Source organism: Cibotium barometz, chromosome 47 (genome assembly GCF_041138505.1).
Source record: "Cibotium barometz isolate CiBa-2024 chromosome 47, ASM4113850v1, whole genome shotgun sequence".
Classification (NCBI taxonomy): domain Eukaryota; kingdom Viridiplantae; phylum Streptophyta; class Polypodiopsida; order Cyatheales; family Cibotiaceae; genus Cibotium; species Cibotium barometz.
The window spans coordinates 24522111-24550050 of record NC_141092.1 but is presented as its reverse complement, the minus strand read 5'-3'; the positions used below and the strand labels follow the sequence as shown (position 1 = coordinate 24550050).

At 38.7% G+C, this 27940-nt stretch overlaps 1 pseudogene; it reads left to right on the top strand.

Moving 5' to 3' along the window:
- The first annotated feature begins 16104 nt into the window (after positions 1-16104).
- On the top strand, positions 16105-17216 carry LOC147611534 (uncharacterized; annotated as a pseudogene).
- The last annotated feature ends 10724 nt before the right edge of the window (positions 17217-27940 follow it).

Here is a 27940-nt window from a genome sequence, read left to right as displayed (position 1 = left end):
GAAGTTTCTACATGCTCTACACCTACTCTTGTCAATACCCAACAAAAAACCGAAGATGAGTCTACGTCTCCCCTTGTAATAGTATCGTCGGAAACCATTTCCTCCATTCGTCAATGGGAGCGTACACTACCATCTTTGCAATTGGATGTGGCCACAAGGGTCATAAAAAGCTATCTGCCCACATCACAACCTATGACCCGCTGGACAAATTGGTTCCAAGAGGCTGCAACATCATTGCAAATAATATGATCTACCCAAAAAAGGGGGAGCATGTACTCACGCTCGACATTCTAATGCTTCCTCCTTAGCCTTCTCCCCTGACCATGTAATTGCCAAATTCAAGGGGATGTATATATATAGCTTCATACACAAAAGAGAAAAGAAAAGAAAAGCAAAAAATAGTAAAAAGAGCAAGAGCACGTTAAAAACAGAAATATCCGTATATACAATCAAGAACTAGATTGACCTCTCATAAACCTACTGATGCTATATCTGTGTTTGCAGATATGGCAGATGCACGATCATCATACACTTCATCCACTCCTACCTTTGATGAGAGGTATCATCTGTACCTTTCTCAGATATTTCACATGTGCTATCCTGTAATTGAAACTGAATGGGATCATATAGATGTACTAGCCAGAGAGGAAAATGTTGAGGAATTAGAATGGCTAATTCGCCTATTGACCATGACTGACCCCTACTCCGTAGAGGAAATATCCCCGATAGCCCAATGCTTTCCTTTTCCACAAGATGACTATCCTCGTATGGTGACATTCTTGATGAGTTTATGTGGATGGGAAAATGAAAAGGAAATATCTGACAGTGATGAATGGACGGATGAAACTCATGGCACTGCTGAGGTTGACTTTATTTGTTTGGATGATGCGGATAGAGGCTTAGCCTTAGGGCTAGAGCCAGGACTCTACAACATCCTCTTACCGTATTCTCAGTAGTAGTGTGGTGACTGGTAGGTAGGTTAGTGTTTTCAAGTTTTTTCTAGTTTAGATTCCTTAAACGAGTCTTGAAATTTTCACACTGATGTGCCTCTCGAGGTATAGTGCTTGTTAGTTGATTGTACAGGTTAAAAAGTTTGAGGTGGGTTCGCTTCCATATCTTGAGACTGCCGCAACGTTCATCAAAATATATCTACATCAAATTGCGAGCTGTCTCGTCAAATCAAGGAGATCTCCAATTACAGGTGTAATTCTTCCATACCCACTCTCTTTCGTTTTTACTATTCAATCAATTGCATAAACTATAATGCATGACCACATGGAAATTGTCAATGTACTACTTAGTTTTTGAAGTTGCTTGCATGCTAGTGTAAATCATTAATGAGCTTAACTTTATTGGAAATATTCCTAGGCAGCATGATGTCTTTAGTTAACCTTGGAATACAATTGTCTTAGGTCTAGGGTCAAACCATCTTAATGTTTGACACCTGGCCATGTGTGTGTTGACCTCTAGGACATAGCTATTACCCCTTTGTCGAAAGGATGCAAGACAAATAATAGTTCAGGAGCAAAGATCAAAAGAAATAGATTTTAAAAAAAAAGCCTACAATAAATGGCAATACAAGTCTTAATGTGCTTTAATGTTGGCCTATCGCCTTATTGATACTTGGTAGGCGAGGAGTATTCTACTCCAGACCGATGCCTTGGTTGGTAGGGGGTAGCCTTGCCTAAAGTGAGCTAATAGATTCCTGGATAATGCCTTGTGTTAAACATGGTACCAGGATCGATGTTAGTTTTGCCTTAGGAAGGTCGCCATTGTGTGTAAAAATTGTCACGTGCATTAATTAAAAAAAAAAAAGAGGCAAAAAGCTCCTGTAACTCCGATGTTTCTTGTGTCCCTAGGCTTGTGGTATTAACTTGTTCTTAGAGTAGACACAGTGTGGTCATCTGTTTATTTATTAAGCTTGGTTATTTTCCTTGACTTAGGCCAGTTATAAACCTTGATTAACCTTTGACACCTTGCTAACTCTTGAATTCCTTTCAATAATTTTAAACTCCTATTAATTTGCTACACTAGCTCACTCATGTGACCCTTAAACTAAGTTCTCCTAGCAACATCCATTGTGGTCTAACATGCTTGAATTTAAGGCTCACTCATGTGACCCTTAAACTAAGTTCTCCTAGCAACATCCATTGTGGTCTAACATGCTTGAATTTATACACTTTATATCTTTTGAATTCCAGCATACCTTCACTCTACTTCCCTGTTTTGCAGACGGTCTACCACAACACCCTCTCGAGCTTACCATACCATAGCTTCCGAGGACGGAATCTACATCAGGAAGGGGGGCATGTTAACCCATGGCGGACATGGCGACGTACTATATTTTACGTCATTAATTTAAATATTCTGAGTCATGGGTCGGGCTTGTCGGCACCATATGTTAAGGATGAAGGGATTGGGTGATCGCCGATGAGAGGCGCACCTTGGATATCAGTAGGATAAGGGTTAGGGTCGGCCGGCCATGTATGGGCGCCCAAGTGTGAACGGCCAAGTCACCTATATGAGTCAAATGTAACCCTAAAATCCTCATTCTCATGTGTTGTGAATACAAGAGTGCTCTTACCTTATCTCTTTGGTTTTCTTCTCCTGCGTGTGTGTGTGAGAGAGAGAGAGAGAGAGAGAGAGAGTGAGAGAGCGATCGAGCGCACTGTGTAGCGGCACGGCGGCGGTGAGGCGGTGAGGCGGTAGAGCGGCGACGACGGCTCCTCCTTCAAGGCTGCGACGCGGGAATCCTTCAAGGCGGCGGTTGAGCGGTGAGTGACACACCCTTTGGCATTCTGTTTGAGCTTCCTTCCCTGGTTGTATGCTTGTAGCCATTCGTGGCTCGCATACGGTGTCTGGCAAGTCCCCAGCTACGACCTGTGCGGCAAAAGTGCACAGGCATCATTGGCAACCAGAATGCTCACCACCTGTTCACTCAGGGGCCTTTTCAATAGTTCCTAGCTCATAGTACCCGACAATATTTTCACATATAAAAATCAAGATGGAATATCCGTTGAAGATCAGCAAGATCAACCACCAACAGATCTATATAAAAGAGCCAAGGACTCATCCGTTGGAGGACCAGCAAGGTCAGTCAACTAGATCCATGCCCGGTTTCAGAAAACAACTCTTGCTCCTTGTTCCAATATCTTCCACGACGCACGTGTGGGTATCTTCGATGACCCAGAGCCCGAGCACTGTATGGTAAGCACCCTCCAGGATCCTTCGCACAGGTGACCTAGTGCTTCACTCATAGGCCGCTTCCTTGGTCCCTCATCCACCGTACCGGAAGCTCACTATTTAAATCGAATCGAGGCTGGTCAAGACCTCGGTCGACCTTGCTACGCGAGACGTCCTCCATTGACTCTCCGTCAGCAGTTGCAACTTTATCAGTTAGGTCTCATGACCTTAGTCCACAAGACGGTCAAAATGCTTCCCAGCATTCTTGACATAAAACAGTCATTTACAAACAGTTCACAAAATACAGTTTCTATATCGAACTCTCGTCTTTCCACATTATCCCTCCTCGGTCCACATTACTTATTCCACATTCCATTCATATGTGTACTCATTCTCATCCATTCACTCATATCGACGACACATTATTTCACATACTCATTCACATTCATTATTCTACATACCCATCCATGTTCGTACATCCACATCATACATCCAATTCCATATACGCATTCATACAAACACATCCATACATCCACATCCACATCCATATTCTCATTCACATTCATACATACACATCCACATCCATACATCCATATCCGCATCCTCATTCACATCCATACATCCACATCTACATGCATTCATCCATTTTCACATCCTCATTCATACATCCACATACATACATCCACATCCGTATCTACATCCATACATCCACATCCACATCCACATTCACATCCATACATCCACATCTACATGCATTCATCCACATCCACATCTACATTCATACATCCACATCCACATCCTCATTCACATCCATACATCCACATCTACATGCATACATCCATTTTCACATCCTCATTCATACATCCACATCCACATACATATGTCCACATCCGTATCTACATCCATACATCTACATCCACATCCACATCCACATTCACATCCATACATCCACATCTACATGCATTCATCCACATCCACATCTACATTCATACATCCACATCCACATCCACATTCATACATCCACATCCGTTTCTACATCCATACATCCACATCTACATTCACATCCATACATACACATCCACATTCACATTCATACATCCATTTTCACATTCCCATTCATATAACCACATACGCCTCCACATCTATTCTTTTACATCACATCCATTCTCGCCTTATCACAACCCATATATATCTTATCCCATCACATACACTTCTTACCTCATCCCATACACATTTTATCACATATTAACTCATCTTATCACATCCTAACTCATCTTATATGCATCTTATCGCATCTTATCACATCTCATACACCTCTTATCACATCCTATCACATCTCATACACATCTTATCACATCTTAACTCATCTTATCATATCCTAACCCATCTCATATGCATCGTATCACATCTTATCACATCTCATACACCTATTATCACATCCTATCACATCTCATACACATCTTATCACATCTTAACTCATCTTATCACATCCTAACTCATCTCATATGCATCTTATTACATCTTATCACATCTTATACACCTCTTATCACATCCTATCACATCTCATACACATCTTATCACATCCTATCACATCTCATATGCATCTTATCACATCTTAACTCATCTTATCACATCCTAACTCATCTCATATGCATCTTATCACATCTTATCACATCTCATACACCTCTTATCACATCTTATCTCATCTCATACACATCTTATCACATCCTATCACATCTCATATGCATAAACTCATTTTAATTGAGAATGACACTTTTGAATTAAAAATCAATCTTTTATGCATCTTGCTATGCATAAATTCATTTTAAATGAGAATGACACTTTTGAATTAAAATAATAATCTTTTATGCATACCTCTATGCATGAAATCCAAATATGATAAAAGTAACACTTTTACATTAAAATAATAATCTTTTATGCATACCTCTATGCATGAAATCCAATTATGATACAAGTAACACTTTTACATTAAAATAATAATCTTTTATGCATACCTCTATGCATGAAATCCAATTATGATAAAAGTAACACTTTTACATTAAAATAATAATCTTTTATGCATACCTCTATGCATGAAAATCAATTATGTATAATATAAAAATCAATTTCTCTATGATTACAATGAATATCTTTCAATTAATCTAGGATGATAATTCCTAGAATATGGTAGGAAGTCCTCTTTTCATGCTTTGAATGAAATTATTTTATGTGTAATTTTTATTTATGTAATTCTTTACTATCATTAATCAATTAACTTCAATAGCATTCATCAAGTTATGTAACTCTTCACTACCATTCATCAATTAACTTCAATAGCATTCAAAAACCATTCCAATTAAGCTTCTCAAGCTTGAGAGGGGTTGAGAAGAGAGAAACATTGAGAAATTATAGAAAAGATCAAAATTCACCATTTACCTTACAAATTGCTTGATTCTTTGTTCACGGTAGAGGCCCCCAACCAATCAATTGGTTAAGTATGTTGATGAAGCCACCAATGGTGATTGAAGAAAGAGGGAAGCTCCAATTTCATCAATTTGGAGAGAGTTTTAGAGAATAGTAAAAATTAGCATTATTTCAGCATAATTCTAATATAGTAAAATTCTCCTATTTTTTTCAAAGGATTCATGTTCTATTTATAGGAGAGGGAAGCTCTAACCAAAGCTAACTGATTTCTAGAATTTTCTAGATTTCAGTTTGGTTGAATTTGGACTAGATTTAGACCTAGTTTGGTTACTTTTTGATTCAGTTTGGTTCCATTTTGATTTGGTTTGGTTCAAGAGAGAGGAGAGATAAAAATATCACATTATATTTTGAGTTTAAAACTCATTCAAGCATGTGAAGTATGCACCTCCTTTAATGGACTCCCCTTCCTTACATATGTGTCAAAATGGAATCATTATACCCAAAATATCTCATATTTTTGATATTACTCATAGTTTCTTACTAATAAACCTTGTACATAGTCAACTCTTCATCTTATGTGAGCATTTACTCATTTTTGGGTATCTTCTTTTACAAATTGGATTTATCTCCTCCCCACACATGGATTGATCCTATTGGCCCACAGGAACCTTAATTGGACCATAATCCAAAAATTCCTGAAAATCTAGACCCTTAGGCTAAGGTCCTTTATACCCATTTCTAATTAATTCCAATTGCACATTGGAAAGTTCTTTTTGAATTTTTGTTTCAGGGGAATTCATTTTAATAAGATGAGATATTTTTCTATCCAAAAATATTCAAATTTTGAACATTCTCTCTCTAGAATATTTTCTCTCTCTAAGTCAAAACAGACAGAGACAAGATCTTTTATATTTCTGAAGAGGGATTTAATAACACGAGAAGATGCTGGACATCTTGAGAGGATGGGGAGGAATCTTACAGAGTCTATTTGGAAGTTTTCAAATTGGATAAGCTGCAAGGTTAACCTTCAAAATTTTAAAACTACTTTAGCATTACAGAGTCCATTTGGAAGTTTTAAAAGTGGATAAGCTACAATGTTAACTTTCAACTTTTTAAAACCACTCTAGCAACTAGCATTGTGGAGTCCATTTGAAAGGTAAATCTTTCTTGGTCATTTTAGTTAAAGGATCAATAACCTTTGCATAGTCCTTCACACAAAAAGTCAACACCAACCTGTGAGACCTAAGAAACTATGGACATCCTTGACTAATTTTTAGGATTTGGCCAACAAACCATAGTTTCAACTTTTTTTGGATCAAACTCAGATTACATTGGATTTTATTATACGTGGATTCATACTATTGCAAACATTACTAGAGGTCCATTCCCCATGGTAGGCTTTGTAGCACTAGCTTAAGACCAATCCTTGTTATGCTTTCTTGCACATTAGGTCTCTTGAATACTTTGTAGCACTCAATTGAGTGGTAAGAAATGGTAAAGAGTTATATGAGTATATGTACTACAAACATTTCTAGAGGTCCATTTTGTAGCATTGGCCTAAGACCAATCCTTGTCATGCTCTCGTACACGACATCAAGTCTCTTAAGTACTTTAAAGCACTCAGTTGACTGATAAGCAATGGGCAAAGGTTCTATTCTCTTTTAGGGTGACTGTGGATTGCAAGTGGACCACCTTCAACTATGTGGAATTCAAATGGATCGCGTTCAACTCTTCCATTAGTTCTCATCTGTAAGAAAGGATTACAACCCTCCTCTCCTGTTTGTCTACCATTTTGATGGGTGATTTGTGTAGCATCCTCCTCTTCGCAATCCACATCTTTCTCCTTTTCCAAGTCAAATTCTAAGTTCTAAGACATTGTGGTACTTGATGTAGTGATGAAACTCTATCTACTTAAAACATTATGGACACAACAATGCAAAGAGGGTAAAAAGATATTTATGCACTACTCAAAGGATCAAAATCAAGCAATGGATCGTTAAAAAATACTCGCCACTAATGGACTAACAAATCTCAATCCTAAATTATTAAATGATTAAATGTACCAAGAGTGAGAGTGGAAAGATGATTACAAGTACATATAGATTCAAGATAAAGCTAAGTAAGATTTAGACACTCATCAACCTAAATTTTGTTAACATAGATTAAGGGTTGAATAACTTAATCTCAATTAATAATTATAATGTACATTTAGGTTTTTGATAGGTTTTAATGTAAAACATATTTTTTGGAAACTTAATGATGGAGATTTAATGAAATGCTTATGAATGGTGAAAAACTAGTATTTGATAGAGTTAGGGTATTTTTATAAACAATAGCTATGGAAATGAGATCTTTTTATATTGTACCTACATTTCTATACACATGAATCAAATGATTATGTGTACAAGATGCATGGACCTACCAATCTTATGTGTATATGCTGAAGTTATACATCATACAAGTTGAAGAGGATGTGCAAGAAGGGAGAAAAGAGTAGACTCATTAACGTGGAGTCAGGAGACATGAGACATCGTTTACATGGAAGTCTAGACATAGGTGAAGGTCACAATGAAAGCCTGCATGAGTAAGACTTGATTGATATTGAGTAAAAGTCATAAAGTGGTATATAAAACTTGGTCTTATAATTGTCTAATATACATTTGGCCCCTTTTCACACTTAATAATGCCTTGGTCTCCACATTGGGCCATGCCCAAAGCCCATAGTCCTTCAGTACTTTATTACAAACCATCCCCACCCATAGGTTTTGTCCTTGAAATCTCATAACTTTGAGGCTTCCATATGGGTTGGGTATCCAAATAAAAGTGCTAAAATCCATGTCCACCAAGTATGTGGAAAAGAATGACTCATGTAAGAACATCCTCAAGGGATTCATAGCTGTAAATTGCTTCCAATGACCAAAAACTGCATCTTAAGCATGTAAAACAACCCCAAAATTTCTCTCCATGAAGGTACCTCCTTTATCAACACTCCCAAATGCAAGTTTCATGATCCCAAAGTAGCATGAAGCTCTCTAATAGTGGTTTATAGGAAATTCCAAAAGCAAAACCACTATTATGCCTCTTCATTTGACCGACCAAATGCACCCATAAAGCCTTCATAACCTTCCAAGGTTAAGGCGGGTTTTGTTTTTGGGTAAACCTCTCCATTTGATAAGGTATTCCACCAAATAATGCTTCCGTAACACCTACTCTCTGGTGCCCAAAACCTTTTTTGGTACATACTCAAGCATACCTTCCTCATTCACTGGAGGTAACTCATCTTATACTTCCATTATGGGTCCCATATATGCTTTCAATTGAGAGACATGAAACACATCATGTATGCATGTGGTTTCCGCTAGCAATAGTTTATGAGCTACTGGCCCAACAACCCTTCTCTCAATCTTATATGGACCATAGTACGTATGTGCCAATTTGGTGTTTGTATTACCCTTGAGAGATGCATATCTTGATTTTGGTATTCATAAATGCACCTAATCACCCACATTGAATTCCACAAATCTCCTATGGGCATTGGCATATTGCTTCATACTTCTTTGAGTATTCTTGAAATTTTCCTTGCATTGTTATATAAGAGTTTGCATTCTTTCCACCTCATCCTTTGCATTTTGATGCAATCTCCTCTTTGTTGATCACGATTGGCGCATCCACTTTGTATCCATATAAGTAGCCTCAACAGGCAACATGCCAATGCTTACATGATTTATGCTATTGTAAGAAAATTTTGGCAAAGGTAACTACTCATGCCAAGCATATTGAGTATCATAGGGCAAAAGTGTCTCAAATATGTCTCCACCCACTTATTGACTCTCTCTATTTGCCCATCCATTTCCGAGTGATAGGCAATGGTAGGAGTCAACATGGTACCCATAAGCTCAAATAGTGTTCTCCAAAATGATCCCATAAACTTGGCATCTCTATCACTCATAATTTGTTGAGGCATTCCATGTAACTTGAATACAAACTCCATAAATTATCTTGCATCCATAGATGCCGAATGGGTGACCTTGGTGGGAATAAAGTGTGCCATCTTTGTCAATTGTTCCACTACTACAAAAAAGTTGTCCCAACCCTTCCTTGTGCAAGAAAGTCACGTGATGAAACCCATGATTATATGCGTTCACTTTCCCTCGGGAATAGGAAAAGGCTAAAGCAAATCTCCCGGCTTATGTGTTGGATCCTTGTTTAATTGACATGGCCAACACCTTGTGACTATGCATACACATATCTCCACATCCCTTTCCAGAAGAAACTCCTCCTTATCTTGGCAAAGGTTTTATAGAGGCCCAAATGACCTACCATAGGGGTTGCATGCATTCCCTCCATCATGTTGCTCTTATATGACAAACTAGATACAAGATAAATCTTGTCCTTACAATACAAGAGACCATTCATGAGCTCATAACGTGGTAAATCTTCATGGTGGGTGCCTTGCTGTAATTTCTGCACCACTTATAACACTTCTTCATCCAAGAGATATTCCTCTTGAATATCCATGGCACAATCTTTATGTAGCTCCAAGATTGCATCAATGAACAAGACCACATCCGTGAAAGAGCATCAGCCACTACATTATCTTTTCCCTTTGTATAAGTAATCTCAAAATCTTCTTTACTTCTTTAGAGATAAAGTCGATTGTTGTGATAGAAAGTATTTGAGCACCCTATGATCACTTCACATAGAAACAACTCCCATAGAGATAATGGTGCCACTTCTTAATTGCATGTAAGATGGAAATCATCTCTTGATCATAGACATGCAATTCCATCTCTTTGCCATCCGATTTGCAGCTCTCATATGCAATTACCCCATGATCTTGATACAATACGGAACCAATGCCTTTTCCACATGCATCCGTCCTATGGATTTGAAAAGTTGAGACACACCAAAATAGGAACTGATGTAAGCATTTTTTTTGAGCTCTTCAAAACTCTTATTTGCAATTGCATCCCAAAAGAATGTTTCCTTCTTGAGCTTATCCATCTCAATGGTGTGACTATGTGTGCATACTTCTCTATGAACCTTGTATAAAATGAAGAGAGTCCCAAGAAACCCCTCAATTGTGTTGTATTGGTTGGAATAGGTCACTTTTTCACACACTCCACCTTCATGGTATCCACTCTTATGCCATCTTTGCCAACTATATAACCAAAGTAATTCACTTCACTAGCCATGCACTCGTTTTCCTTGGCATAAAATCTATTGGCATGCAAAGCATCAAAAACCATGCACATATGCTTCAAATGCTCTTCTTCACCCTTTCTATACACCAGTAGAAGACCAACACAAACTTGTAGAGAAAGGGTTGAAGAACTTTGTTCTTCAACTCATCAACCCAAGGCCTGAAAAGTGGTGGTGCATTGCATAACCCAAACGACATAATTAAATAATGATAAAGACCCCTCTTGGTCCTAAATGATGTCTTGTACTCATCACCACTCTTCATCCTTATTGGTGGTAGTCGGACCTCAAGTCAATTTTTGTGAAGAAACGGGCACCCTTCAACTCATCCAAAAGATCATTGATGCGAGTTATAGGGTACCTATTCTTGATGGAAGCCTTGTTCAAATCACGGTAGTCCATACACATTCTAAAGGTTCCATCCTTCTTCTTCACAAGAAGCACCAGTATGCAAAAGGAAATTGACTTGGCTCCACCCATCCCATGTCCATCAATTCTTGCACTTATTTCACCACCTCATCTCTCTCCACTTTGGACAATCTATATGGTGGCTTGTTGATGGGCCCTAGCACTTGTTTCACCACCTCATATGTCTCCACTTTGGATAATCTATATGGTGGCTTGTTGACGGGCCTAGCATTAGGCTATGATCAATATTTCCTTTTGGTGGTAAACATTTAGTCATATTGAATACATCCTTGTATTCACCCAACAACTTTTGCATGCCTTTGTGCACTTCCTTCTTGATGGCATCATTGCTCTCATCCTTGCAAAGCTGTAATACATATATGTAACCCATCTTCTTGAGCTCCCTCCTCTTAAGTTAAGTGCCATTGATCAAATAAAGCTTTAATGCACTCCATCCCATCAATGTAATGCTCTATTCACCATGCATAAATTGGATATATCCTTGCTTCAAATTCCTAGTGAAAGAACCAAGACTTGAGAGCAAATCACACCCAAGAATCATGTCGATGGGCCCCATATCAAGAATAAGAAAATCAGCTTTGCACGTATACTCTTTTGAGAGCTCTAAACTTACATCTTGACACGTCATTGTGCAATCCACTTTAGCCCCATTTGCCACTTGAACTTCATGAAAAGTTGCCAAAGGTATGGGCTATAATTTGAGACCGCATAATGACTTCTTGTTCACAAAGCTATGTGTACTTCCACTATCCACCAAAACATGAGCCACTCTACCATTGACTTTGGTCTTAAACCTCAAAGTGTTTGTACCCTTACATCCCGCATAAGAATCATGTAACAAGGTACACAAATTTGAGACCATGCTTGCATTCCCAAAAGTACACATAGGCATTCCATCATCATATTCTTGCCAAGTGCCACACCAAGATCAAAAGGAAATTTCCCCTCAAGCACATGATCATCATCACTTTCCAAGCATTCATTCCAATCACCAAAAGCCTAATTATCATCTCCATAATCATCTTCAATGGCCTCATCCAAGACCATGTTGATGGTGATGTTTTTAGCATTGCTCCTTATTCCACTTCTCACCACATTTGTATAGCAAAGCTCCTTATTCCTTAACCCATGAATATAGTCCTCCTTCATAAACTTACTTTTGTTGACAACACCACCATTGGGTGGCTTTCTATCCCCACTTGAAGCGTTAGAAGGATTTGACCCAAATCTAAAATTCAGCTTGGCACCACCACCACAGATGGTTGGATATCTAGAAATGGTGGGAGTTGAAGAAGCATCTCTTGCAAATCTTCCAAAAGTTGGGACACTCAAATCAGCCCTACCTCTGCTTCTTATTGGCCCTCTAGATGCATATTTATCTTCATAGATTTCAACATACATAGTAGCTTCTTGGAGATTATTAGGCCTTTGTGCTCTTACATCCACCCCAATGGTTGGTTTGAGACGAGGTTTTTTTTTGAGCCTCCAAGAATATCTCGCAAGCTTTTTAATTTATAGTTTTTTTTCAAGACATTGTCACTAGGTTATGGTGGAGTTTATAAATCGATTATTCTCTCTCTCTCTCTCTCTCTCTCTCTCTCACACACACACACACACACACACACACACACACACACATCACCATTACATATATATATATATATATATATATATATATATATATATATATATATATATATATATATATAATGGTGATGTGTGTGTGTGTGTGTGTGTGTGTGTGTGTGTGTGTGTGTGCATAATTTCATACTTTTGACATAACAAATGGGTAGTATGTCTCCAAACTTTTGTAGGTGTTGGAAGTAGCTCTTCTTTAATGCCTTTGGCCTCAAGGAGGGATGACACTGACTTCTGGATGGCACTATAACCCTTATGACTGACTCCACTTGAATTCATGGCAGATTAAATATCCACCGTAAGCTGAAATTGTATTGTTGGTTACAAATTCATCCACTATATCTCGTTGAACCACCTTGAATTTCTTCTCTTTTATCATTTCTCTTGCCATTCTTGATGTAACGAATGGTTTTAGTTGCTTTGCTGGATTAAGATTGGGATTGATATTCTCTTTGTCAGGATGTATGACAACCCCTACAAATACAGCACTACTCATTACTAACGTAGAGAACATGTAAATCCCAAAGAAGCCCAGCAAATAAAATAATATTAACTGCTAACACAAAAGACATGTGAATGGGAATGCATTCAGTGCAATCTTACCTTATGGCTTGGATTCTCTTCTTCAGGCCTCCAGAACCGAGCCTCAAGTTCTCGACATTTTTGAGCTTTCTTTTCCGTATGCGCCATCCAATGATTGTATCTTTTTCTCTATATTTACGGAGGTCACTTCTTAGTTTATTGATTTGACATTCTTGTTCTTCCAATCTAACTTTATGTGTCTTGCATTCACCAGACAAGCCAAGAAGCTCATTTGCTAAGTGTTGTGAATAATGCCTTTCTCTTTCTTGCATGTAAGAAATTGACTTGCAATATCCTAGTAAGCATGTGGCGCCATCACCTGCAAAACGTAAGAGAGTTGTGGGATTTAAAAAGGAAGGATGTGAAGCAGTACGATGGTCAATAGGATAGATGGAGCCATCACACCAAAGGTCTATGTGTTGCTTCCCCGAACCTCATATGATCTTTAACATTTGATGAGAGCAATAGTCGTCCACTTTTGCATTTTTGAATGGGCGCATACACACTATCTAGATCAATGTGTACATGGTACTTTCTCTTAATGCTGTCATGATTGGACTCTTCAATAGAATGAGTGTGTACATGGTTGTTCTCCATTGGAGTGTTCTAGGAATGAGTAAGTATACTATATGATGCAAAGTGAAAGAATATGACTCGCTATGGTGAGAGAAGGCTTGTATTTGTCTTTTAAAATTGGAGATGAAGGTTCTAATTCCCTCCAAACTATCTTCCGTGCAATAATATCCTCTTGAACTAACTTTATTCTTGCAGTTTTGAATGTATCATTTCAAATAAGGTTCCAACAAACTTTAAGACGGCCGCCTGGGATAAAATTTACCTCTGGCTCAGAGACTACACTTTTATGACTTTTACATTCTCTTTATTTTAATATTTCAAGATTTTTTCTAGAGAGAGAAAATAAGAATCGACCATTTTCTTACAAGGCCCTAGGAATGACCTCCAAAATGTCCTAATGTGTGGCAAAAGATGGGGAAGCAAGCCTCTTAAAAGAGCAAAAATAGTTCTCAAGCTGGCATGGATGAGAATGTAGGAACCCCTATGGGAATCTCGAAGGATGTTGAGGTAACTTCGTGTGGCCTAACTATGAGCATACATTTTCCATTGTCGAGGAGAATTATTCTTCAAGCGAGTCTTTTCGAGCAAAGGGAAAAGATGAGTGAAAACCACCACAATCAAAATGAAGGAAATAAGTACACTTTCTAAACATGCACACGCAAGCATAACACTATAGTTAATGTACAAATTAGAGTGTGTAATTGAAGATATGACACCAGCCCCATCACAAAAAAAAACATTAGATCATTAATTTCCTCACACACTATTAAAACATAGCTACAATAAATTTAAGTTTGGGCATTAATCCAAGCTATATATTCAAAGGGTACAACAAAAAGTTCCACCATATGTCAAGGTGCTATAAATTTAGAAAATTAGAGTGTGTAATTGAAGATATAACACCTGCCCCATCACAAAAAAAAAACATTAGATCATTAATTTCCTCACACACTATTAAAACACAACTACAATAAATTTAAGTTTGGGCATTAATCCAAGCTATATATTCAAAGGGTACAACAAAAGTTCCACCATATGTCAAGGTGCTATATTTAGAAAAGTTACACCCAAAAAATCCGCCCCTCATGTAGGCACATTGCATCTTTTACCACCGTCGCTGAGGGCTTGAAACAACTCCACCTTGGTTAGTTGCCTAGTGCATGAACTCATGAGCCAATGAATGCAAGCCTAGACCCACAAGTACATGAAATATAAGTGCTTTCATGGCATGTATGCCACACGCTTGCTCTCTCATTTTTGAACCCCTTCACATGTGTATTGTGGAAAGTCTGCTATTGACATAAACGATTGACACCATTTGCTCTAGAACCTTCAGTACTGACGTAAAAGATGTGGGATTCATTGCATAAAATAATGGCCTCATGAATAACCTATGCATCCAAGAAACTTTTGGCATTTGCCATCCAAGAAACTTTTAGCATTTGCCATCAGACCATGAACCCTGTAAATTCTAGTATTCCATATCCATTCTCTTGCACCACATTATTTGCCATATTCTAAAATTCAATTTGTGCATGCGTATCCTCAACTTTGAGCTCACATGTAGCTATAGTTAAAGCTCATGGACATAAGGGTCATACACATGACCAGAGATTGTTGGCCAATCAGGGACTCTGTGGACATGGTCAAAATGAACCCACATATCTTGCACATTTCCTTCTCATCTCATCCTATTTACCAAGTCTAGTCCACTTCCATGACCTTTAGTGGACATTTTAAATACACGTTGTCGTGCCACGGCACGTCTATGGTGTGAAACCATGCATGTGAGGCCATTAAATGCAAATCCAGATGCATGGGATTAAGTGCCTGTGTACATATGGGATGTATGGCGTGTGGAGGGTTTTGCTTTAAAGGGCGTCGCCAGGTGTTAAGGGTTGACGGTATTGGCTTGAGCTTGTTGCAGCCTGTCGGGTGAGAGGTCAGATGCTGGAGAAGATGTCAGCTGCTCAGTCATCTTGAATATGTGTGGGCGCGTCAAGGATATAGTGGGCACTGGAAGCTGTGTTTGAATGTGTGGAGCATGAGGGCAATAATAGAAAGGGAGCCATGTGCCTTGGGCATGAGTGTGAAAAGCAATGGTGGCCATCTATAAGGTTTTAAGAAAAAGGAAAGAGATAAAAAAATAACGTGGCCCAAAAAGGATAACCACGTGGGAGTTCAGCACAGTAGCCAGCGTGATCTTCTGGAGAGTTGGCGAAGACAGTGGGTGGCCAGGTTGTCAAGGAAGCCGCCGTGTTGATGGAAGTGTGGGCTTTTATGCAGAAGGTCGCTTAGATGCTGAGAGCGGGGAGGCTCAGGAGGCGACTTGCTGGAGCAAGGGCCTGGGAGGTGCTGTAGTCGATTGCAGACTGTGGCTAGGCTAGAGAGCCACCTCTGGCAACCAAAAGGAAAAGGAAGCAAGCAAGGCGCCAGGTGGTCGCTGTGGTGACTGGCGACAGAGAGAAGAAAAGCCGGTGAGCAGGTCGGAAGCATTGCACCGGGTCTTCTGCAGGCAGCCATTGTCAGCTTCTCTTCGCTTTTTGAGGATTACCAGGATCGGGTTCTTAGACACGAGGCGGCTCATTTTTTGGTTGCATACTTGCTTGGTGTACCTATAGTGGGATATTCTCTTGATATCAGGAAGGAGCATGTAAATCTGATTGATAAAAAAAAAATACAGAAACGTATTTATGAGGGTAAAATCGACTCTAAAGATCTGGACAGGCTGGCGGTTGTTGCCATGGCTGGCTTGGCGGCTGAAGGTTTGAAGTATGATTAAGTTACAGGTCAATCAGCTGACTTATTTTCTCTTCAGAGGCTTATCAATAGGAGCTAGCCTCAACTGAACAATGACCAGCAGCAAAATCTTACCAGATGGGCGGTTCTCTTCTCTGCTTCACTTTTGAAAAACAATAGCCAAGTTCATGAGGCATTGATGGCGGTCATGTCAAAGAAAGCATCTATCTTGGATTGCATACAGGCAATTGAAAAAGAAAGCCAGACAGGTTAAGACTGCATACGTTAGTGAGGGATACAGTGCCCACCTTCTGGCCACGCTTTGTTGTTGGAAAACTGCAGATTTGAGGTGCTTTTGGGATACAAGTAGAATCATGTTGCCAGGTTCTAAGTCTTAGAACTGATGAGCCTATCTATAGTTGGTATCATGAAGGTGACATCCAGAGGCACGGGTGCTATGAGGCTGCAGCCTGTGGCAGGCTTTGGTTGCAGATGCTATGCTGACATGTGAATGGTCATGTAAAAATGTGAGTTAGAATTTTCTTTGGTAAGTTAATGTTAAAACTGATGTAATGCCCTACATGGACGTTATCAAGGCTGCAAAATCAAAATGCTGTTACAATCACAGAAAAAGCTCATAAAGCTATGTGTAATGGGTGCTGACGGTGTTTGGGCCATGTTCTTGCTTTAATTGAAGACTTGATGATCATGATGGTTTGGTGTTTAGCCAAGAGAGATACCTTTTTCCCCTTGTACATGCGTCTCTGAGAGAGGAGGGAGGAGGATTGGCGGGATTTATTTTCTCTGAATAATCAAATCAAGTGAATGCAAATCAACGTAACTCTCACAGCCAGACACCCAGTGTGTTCCCGGCTAGACCGCACACGTCACGACAACGTGGTTGGTGTCCTTCACTTAACTACCCAGGAAAAAACACACCATGGATAAATGGATATTTCCATATGTTCTTGAGATCAAGAACCACTTCAAAACCCTTTGGTAAAACCCTTTGGTATAATGCTTTTGGCTCTTTTGGCATACTACAAACATCTTTTAATTCTCATTTTATTTGAAAGCTAAGTGACATACTCAAGCATCTCTACAAATTCGTCTTCACCACTCTCTGAATTTCTAGGTTTCTTATCCCCCATAAACATGTCCAAAATGACATCTTGAACCACAGTTGTCTCTAATTACTTCACATTAGTAAAAGGGTTTATTTTAGCATCAAACAACACCTTTTCCTTAATTTTTTTGTTCAGTGGATCTATATAGCCCCTCCTCATAAGGGTGATTATGATTACCAAGATGTATAGCACATCTTCTAGTATTGGCATGGTCTCTAGGAAGACAATAATAACTACAGGGCATGTCAAGACACACTCAGGCATTTGTGCACATTGCTTGCAAGTGATGTAACCAAATGCAGGACCAACCAATCTAGCAGGACAACTCCATTTCAATCTACCTTTCCACTGTGTTTCATTTTGATAGTGTAACTTAAGTCTTATATAGTAGTAAGGGCAATCAATATTCATGCACCGCAAGTGGCCAAAGCATCTACTCAAATGCACAGCACCATAAAAACAATCACAACTACATGTGACATACTCTACCATGAATGGCCATCATGCTTTTGTTTCATCCCAAACATAGCTGACTTCGTAGTACATGGAGGAAGCCCTTAATGCACTCATCCCTTGCCTATTATCCACAAAATATTACCTTCAAGAAGGTCCTCTCATGTCCCTTATCCCCTCCCTATTATACATAAAATATTTTGGGCTCCATACTTCTGATGGTGGATACTTTCTCTCTTAAGTGCAAGGACGTGCTCTCATGTGTCTTGGTTACTACCCTTCCACGACACCCGTGTGTGGGATTATGCTCCCCTATGTATTGATTACCTTTCCATCACACACACCTATAGCCATGTGATCAATCCAGCCCCTCAACAATATCCTCGAGTACCCCATGCTCCCTTTACCTTGGTTACCCTTCCACCACACCCATCTCTATGATCAATCTAGCCTCAAATGATCTCCTCCATTATCCCATCATAGCTATAAGGCCATCCAAATCTTGTTTGCCATGATGAGTCACTAACTTGACTTCTCTAGTGTGTGTATTCATAATTTCTCCAATGAAAAAACCTTTTTTTAAGTTGAATCATATATAAATGCATCGCCTCCTTTAAGGACATAAATATTGGAGCGTTTTCTTTTCAAAACATTGCTTTTCAAATTCGAATTCAAGTTTGAATGCACATAAGCTCCTTTGATCCCTCATCAGAGAGGATATTTTCTTTTAAAAAAATGCGCTAAAGGAGGTTGCGCTAGCGCAGCCTCCTTCGATACATTTTTTAAATTGAAATTGTTGCCTTTATATATATTTTCAACTTAAAAAAACTTTTTTTATAAGAAACAAATTAACAAATCTAGGCATAATTATCAGTGCAGGTAATCTACATATATTTATTTATTGTGCAAAACTTTTATTTATAAATGCAACAATAAAGCATATAACATGTAGTCGAGATTATTTGAAAAATGTGTAGATAAGCTCCTCATTAATTATTTAGCTTTATTTTTTTAATTCTTGATCCCTCGCCAGCCTCCTTGAGGACTTTTTTTTAAAAATTGAAATAGTCACCTTAATTAAAATAATTGCCTCTACAAAGGGCATTTTTGAATATTTTCTTTTAAAAAAAATTCCATGACGTCAACACGGCCTCCTTGAGGGCATTGTTTTTAAAGAATTTCCTCATCAAGGGGAAAGTATATTTTCTTTTTAAAAAATGCATTTAAATTAAAATAATACCCTCATGTACAGAGGGCACTTGTGAATATTTTCTTTTAAAAAATGTGTTCAAAGAGGTCGCACGCTGGTGCGCGGCCTCAGAACATTGGCAATGTCTTTGTGAAGCTGTCATGGTCATGGCCTAGATGACAAGAGTGTGTATGTGTGGGCAAAGTGTATGTGCACAAGATGAAGAAAGTGTTCTAGCCATGGTGCATGCATTTATCGAGAAGAGAGCTTGCATGTGTGTGTGTGTGTGTGTGTGGGTATCTATCTATACAAGATAAAGGAAGAGTCCCCAAACCTTTACGTGGAGAAAGAAGAGGGAGAATTTTTGAAAAGGAGAAAGGAGAAGAGAAGGCAAGTGTTTGGGGGTTAGGGGTTTCTTTCCCACACGCCTAGATGCATTGGGGCTCACAATTAGTTGTCACCCCATCAAACCATTTACTCATTGAGTTTCTTATATATATATATATATATATTCTATACAAGATAAAGGAAGAGTCCCCACCCCTTTACATGGAGAAAGGAGAGGGAGAATTTTTGAAAAGGAGAAAGGAGAAGGGAAGGCAAGTGTTTGGGGGTTTCTTTCCCACACACCTAGATGCATTAGGGCTCACAATTAGTTGTCACCATCAAACCATTTACTCATTGAGTTTCTTTTATATATATATATATAATACATTAGAAAGCAAATTTCCCACCTCTCCCCCCTCCTCCACACACACACACACATACATATCTTCTAATATTATATTATGTGTATGTGTAAGAGAGAGAATATACATACACACACATGTATATATATTATGTATGTATGTGTATCTATAGGTATGTAAGCATGTATATATAAATAGATTTATATGTATGTTGACGCACACACATGTATGTTCATGCACACACAAACACAAGTACATGATACATGCACACAAGCATACAAACACACATACACACACTCGCACGAATGGACACACATGCAACACATAGAGATATACACACTTGCACACATACTCAAGCTTACATATACACACGTGTATACATGCACACAAGCACATAAATACACTCACATATAAAAGTACATGTGCACATACTCACACACACATATGCACCTACACGTGCGCACACATAGATATACACACGAGTATATTCACATACTCACACACACGTACATGCAGACACTCACTATGGATACACATAAATAAAAACATACACACCATGTATACACACACAACAAATACACACTAACACATACACACAATCAAGACACTTGCACGACACATGCACGCGTGAAGACAGTACACAATCACACATACGTGTGTATGTGCACACACAACCACACACATATGTATGCAAAAGAGAAGACAAAAGACATTGTATATAAGATACACTTATTTAAGAGTGAACACACCTCATCGTGCATCCCCACGTATTAAAATTTAATATTAATTAAAAATATATGTGTATATATGTTTATTTATTTTATAAATGCACATGTATATATAGGTATACGTCTCTAAATATAATAAAATATAATATTATAGATAATATATATTTACATGTGGGTGCATGAGAGAGAGAGTGTGTATGTGTGTGTGCACGTGTGCATGAGAAAGAAGTATGTTTGTGTGTGTGCATGAATGTATATAAGAGAGAGAGAGAGAGAGAGAGAGAGAGAGAGAGAGAGAGAGAGAGAGAGAGAGAGAGAGAGTTTCTATATGTGGGAGAGTGTGTGTGAGAAGAGAGATAGCGCGTGTGTGTGTGTGTGTGTGGAGGGGAGAGAGAGAGAGAGAGAGAGAGAGAGAGAGAGAGAGAGAGAGAAACACAGAGAGAGACAGAGACATGGAAGTCTATGTGTGAGAGTGTGTGGGGGGGAAGAGTGTGCGTTTGCATTAGTACAGTACATGTGCATGTGTGTGTGTGTGTAAGAGAGAGAGAGAGAGAGAGAGAGAGAGAGAGTTTTGACATTTGAGAGTGTGTGCATGTGTATGTGAGAGAAAGAGGGTGTGCATGTGTGTGTGTGTGTGTGTGATTTATTTGAGAGTGAGCACACCTCACCACTCATCCCTACCATTAAAATTTAATCTAAAATATAATTAATTAAAATTATATATATGTGTGTAAATATATTTAAGTGCGCGCGCGCGCGCGTGTGTGTGTGTGTGTGTGTGTGTGTGTGAGAGAGAGAGAGAGAGAGAGAGAGAGAGAGAGAGAATTTCTATGTAGGACATAGTTTGTGTGGGAGGAGAGAGTGTGTGTTTGCATTAGTGTATGTGCAGTGTGTACATGTGTGTGTGTGTGTGAGAGAGAGAGAGAGGCAGAGAATTTCTACGTAGGAGATAGTTTGTATGGGAGGAGAGAGTGTGTGTGTTTGTATTAGTGTATGTGTGGTGTGTACATGTGTGTGTGTGTGTGTGTGTGTGTGTGAGAAAGAGAGAGAGAGAGAGAGAGAGAGAGAGAGAGAGAGATGTGATGAGGGAGAGGGTGAAAAGAGAGAGAGAGAAAGAGAGAGAGAGAGAGAGAGAGAGAGAGATGTGATGAGAGAGAGAGATGTGATGAGGGAGAGGGTGAAAAGAGAGAGAGAGAGATAGAGAATAAAAAGTAGCTTTTAGTAAAATATAAACAAAAATATAAATGAAATAAAAACCATGTGTATACATTTGTGTGTGTTTTTATTTACATTTATGAATACATACATATGTATGTATATACATATACATACACACACACACACACACACATATATATATGTTTGTGTGTGTGTGTGTGTGTGTGTGTGTTTCGATGTGTGTATGATATATCTATCTATATATTTAAAAGTGACCACAGCTTATCACCCATCTCCGCACATTACAATGTAATCAAAATTAATTAAATTATGTTGATGTTTATATTTATATTTTTAAATACATGTATATATGTATAAGTATATGTGTCTATGTATAGATATATGTATCTAAAACATAATATTATATATGCTATATATTTACATGTGTGTGTGTGTGTGTGTGTGTGTGAGAGAGAGAGAGAGAGAGAGAGAGAGAGAGAGAGAGAGCTTCTATGTGTGGGAGAGTGTAAGACGAGAGAGGGAGTGTGTGCATGTGTGTGTGTGCGAGAGAGAGAGAGAGAGAGAGAGAGAGAGAGAGAGAGAGAGAGTTTCAACATTTGAGAGTGTGTGTACGTGGTGACAGAGAGAGGGAGAGGGCCATGTGCATGTGCATATGCATGTGTGTGTGTGTGTGTGTGTGTGAAAGAGAGAGAGAGAGAGAGAGAGAGAGAGAGAGATAGTTGTAGAGAGGGAATAGTTCTTTTCTGGAACCTTGGTCGACAATAATGCACGGGTGCAATACTAGTGTATGCAAGTAGAATGGAGTATACAATGGTTCCAGCTATAATAGGGGTGTGTATGGTGTGAATGTGCTTGCCTTATGTGAGTGGGTATGTTGTGTAGCCAAAGGATAAGGGAAAAGGGGAGAAGACCGCGGTTACTTATGGTGATGAAGGAAGAAGCACAAGGAGAGAATTAATGTAAGATAAAAATATGTTTAAAAAATTAGCCCAAAGGAGGAGTGCCGGTGTGCTCTCCTTTGGGCTTTTTTTAAATTCTATTTCGGACCCCCTAAATTGGGATTACAAAATCCCTCAATGGTGTGTGTTGCTCATCGCCACTCAATGCTAGAATACAAGTTAGTAATGTTGAGCTCCCATGCGGCACAATTTAGGTGTCCTCACTCATTAGGAAACACAGGAAGTGTCATGCCCCCAAGGCCCACACCATAAGTGAGTGTAACGATGGCCCACACCATAACTCAGTGTAACGACGTCCTTAAGGCAAAATAGGGGTGGAACTTGGAACTTGGAGGACATCATTTCTAGGTGGCTCAGGTCTACATGTGCAAGAATGTGAGGGTGGGCGAGTTTTAATTATTGTTTGTTGTGCCACGGTTTTAATTAGCCCAAAGGAGGGCACAACAGCTAGTGATGAAAGAAGAAGCATGTGGAGAGAATCAACGCAAGAAAAATTAGCCAAAGACCATAATACGTTTTAAAAACTATCCCAAGACCATAATACATGGAGGAGGGCACCTCAATATAAGACCTTTAATACATTTAAAAAATTAGCCTAGAGGAGGGTGCACCGGTGTGTCCTCCTCTAGGCTTATTTTTTAAATGTATTAAAGGTCTTGTACTAAGGCACCCTCCTCCACGTATTATGGTCTTGGCCTAATTTTCTTCTTCAACGTAAGAAAAATTAGCCCAAGACCGTAATACGTTTTAAAAATTAGCCCAAGACCATAATACGTGGAGGAGGGCGCCTTAGTAATGTACAAGACCTTTAATACATTCAAAAAATTATCCCAAAGGAGGGCATGCCGACGTGCCCTCTCTAGGCTTATTTTTTCTAACATATAAGACCATAATACGTGTTTAAAAAAAAGCCCAGAGGAGGGTGTGTCAGCACAAGACCTTTAATACATTAAAAAAATTATCCGAGAGGAGGGCACGTCGCCTCTCTAATACGTTTAAAAAAGTAGCCCAGAAGAGGGCACGCCCTCCTCTGGGCTTATTTTTTCTAACACACAAGATCATAATACATTTAAAAATTTAGCCCAGGAGGAGGGTGCATTGGCACGCCCTCCTCTAGACTTATTTTTTAAGAAAACGGCATGCCCTCCTCTAGGCTTATTTTTTAAGAAAACTTTTATGTTCATGGCTATTCCAATGTCTTTGTGCAAGGCATGCATAACTATCATGCATTGATCACTATCATCATCGTAGTGTATTTCTTTTGTCTTCATAAGCCAAGAGGTGGCCAAGATATTTTCATCATGATAAGGTATTTGTTCAATCATTTATTGCTCATCAATTACCATATCTTGGCCTTTTTTGATGATGATGAAGACCATATCATGGTAGAGACCATCTTGGCCCCATACGATGATGATGACGACCATATCTTCAGATGATGTTGATGATTACCATATCTTGGCCGCATTTTGTAAACAAAAATAGCCCCATAGTATCATAGCTCTATAGTGGCCACCATGAGTCTAGCTCATACCAAAGAATAATGTCATAGCTCTAAGCAAGCTATTGGGGACATGTTGATTTGAATCAAGCTGCTAAGAGAAATAATGACATTTATGGGGTTGTTTTTATTCCATTTGTATCCTTAGACGATGAGGGCAAGGCTAAATTTTCAAAGAAAAATTTCCCCAGAGGAGGGCGTGTTTGTGTCCTTCGTTTAAAGGAGACTTTGTCAAAAGATTTTCTTCTGGGAATTAACTATGTGTCATCTTTTCTTACTGGCACTCACAAAGATTTCCTTTCTCTCTTTTATTTTATAATTCCATCATGCGATTTAAAAATTATAAATGTCCTTTTTAAGACACGGTTTGCCACACACTGCTAGCTTTTTCAGTTTGCTCGAAAATACTCACTCGGTGTATGGTAGGACTCCCAACATCGACTTTGGAAGGCCTATCAATTACGATGTAATATTGAGAAGACCATCCATGTGCCAATTTTTGATGATTCACAGTTAGGGATATGACATCATTTACCTCTCTACAAGAGGGAAATACTAACCTGAAGCACCATAAGTATAAAGAGGTAACCAAAACGCCTCTATCAATGACTTGGAGCCAGATACGCTCTCTAATTCAATACACATGCACCACTTAGTGGAAAAAGTGACAAAAGATGTGAATTACAAGATGAAACTTAGATAGCATCATTACTACCATACCCCAAAGAGGAGAAAAATTAGATGCACTTTGCTAGCCACGATGGATGTATATCCTATGCTGATGGAAGCACAGTTTTGTGATGAAAATAGTAGAGACATGATCCCAGTCAGCAGGCCGATGCTTCCAAAAATAGGGACACCCATTCTGCTAAGGAAGGAGGAATTAAAAACAGAGAAAAGTCTTCCCAAGAGCCAAAAACGATGCCAATCAAGGGCTTAAGTGTAAGTTTTGCACTAGCCAGCTCCTCAAACAATGAAGATGATAAAGGAGAAGTGTCACCAAGACACCAGTCTCGTCTCAAAGATATGCTCAAAAAGAGAGAAGCTCTACTTAAAAGAGCCAAAAAACTAGCAAAGTCTAGAGCGAGAGACCCGCTAAAGCCTTGAGGGGGAACAACAATACTTATAATATGTGGAAGAATTGGTGGCAACATAGGAGTTTTGCTCTAGCTAGAAGGACCTAATGAAAAGACCTACTATAAATGCCATGAAAATAGATCCTAAAATAGCTAAAGCACTAGCCAATGATCACCACTACAATATGGTTTCATTGGTGAACTCCAAAAATACTTCCAAGTTTGGACGGAGAGGATGAAACAAGGCTATAAAGGAAGGGAGAGTCAACATGGAGACTGAGCCTTCGAGCCCAATGTCCAGTGATCAAGAGGAGGACTCTAAAGAACTCCATTCTCAATTCAAGAGTTATGAAATTGAAAAATTGAAAGTTGTGTGCCCCACCACCAAAAAGGGAAAGACCCAAGGAACCAGGAGTGGACCAGAGAATGTAAAATAGGTGGATTTAGCATTGCCTAGAGAGGAGCCCAAATTGGTGTGGATTGCCATAGATCTGACTCAAGAGGAGGAGACATAGCTTGTAGCAGTTCTCAAGGAATATAGAGATATGTTTGCTGCTGAGAGCTATGCAAATTTAAAAGGAGTCCCTCAAATGTTTTGCCAGCACATGATTCCTTTAGTGGTGGCTGGTGCTAGGCTGGTCAAACAAAGACCATGCACTTATAAACGAAACGTACACTAAAGCAATCAAAGATGAAGTTAGTAGACTTATCAATGGGTTCATTTATGAGATTGAGCATATAGATTGGGTATCACCAATCATCATCATGTCCAAGAAGAATGGTACGATCTACATATGTGTTAACTTAAAAAAGGTAAAAAGGAATGATAAGATCTACACTTAAAAAAGGTAAATGCAGCCATGGTAAGAGATCATTACCCACTACCATACACATAACATGTGCTTGAAAGAGTGGCAAGAAAATAAACCTATAGCTTCTTGGATAGATTTTTCGGGTACAACCAAGTATCCATAGACCAAAGGACCAAAAAAAAAAAGTTTTCACTATATAATGGGGAATGTTTGTATATAAAGTAATGTCGTTGGTTTAACCAATACACCAGCTATGTTTCAAATACTATTTTGTACATCATACAAGGATTTCCTACGGAAATTCCTAGAGATCTTCATTGTTGGAATCGGCAAAATGATTTATGTGAACACTCTCAACCATGAAGATTTATATGGACACCCTATATTCATGTATGGCCATGCACTATTATGTGCACACTATTTGTATACACACACTCTTCACATGAGAACTCTTGTATCAAAAGTTCTAAATTGGGCGAAAAAAGCATTGTAACTAGATTTTGCCAAATTTATCTTAATAAAAACTATAAATACCCACTGAGGGGACCATTCATGGCACTCAGTTGTTGCAGGGCCAATTGAGCTAATGCTTTTCTCTATCTCTCCCTCTCCCTACGTGTTGGAGCTTTCACGGTATTCTTGGTATGTATGTTTCCATGCTTTATGTGGTTTTATATGTCTCATCTTTCTTCCATTCGCAATAGTTGTATTAGAGCATAGGCCATGTATAGGCATGTATATATATATATATATATATATATATATATATATATATATATATATACATACATACATACATACATACATACATACATACATACATACATACATACATACATACATACATACATACATACATACATATATATATATATATATATATATATATATATATATATGTATGTATATATACATCATACATATAGACACATGTATATATATATATAATTGTATAGGCCATGTTTGTCTGGTTCTAATCCTTTTGCAAGTGTATCCTCATCGTACCCCTCCCACCAACCCTATAAGCTTCTTCTCAAACCTTTCACTTCCTCACCTCACTCCTTTTACCTCGTCAAATTCATGCAACACTACAAAAATCATAGAGTCCGATGTCATGTCTCAACACTACAAAAATCATAGATTCCAATGTCATGGCTCAACACTCGACTTTCAAACAAGATGAGTTTCCTTTCTATGGTATTATTTCTTCAATATGGATAAGTGTTCACTTCATTGCAATTCTAGAACACGCTAGGGCCACACACACCTTGCCTTGATCAACTTATCTCACAAACAATTTTATTTAATCTTGCATTTGGTGTTAGGGCTAATGCAGGCGTGTGAAGGTCACCGAGTTGAGGTACCACACGAATTTCTTGATGCATTTGTGTAAAGGTACCGGTTGAGGTGTTGCCAATGCATTCATGTGAGGGTACTGATGAAGGTCTCACACG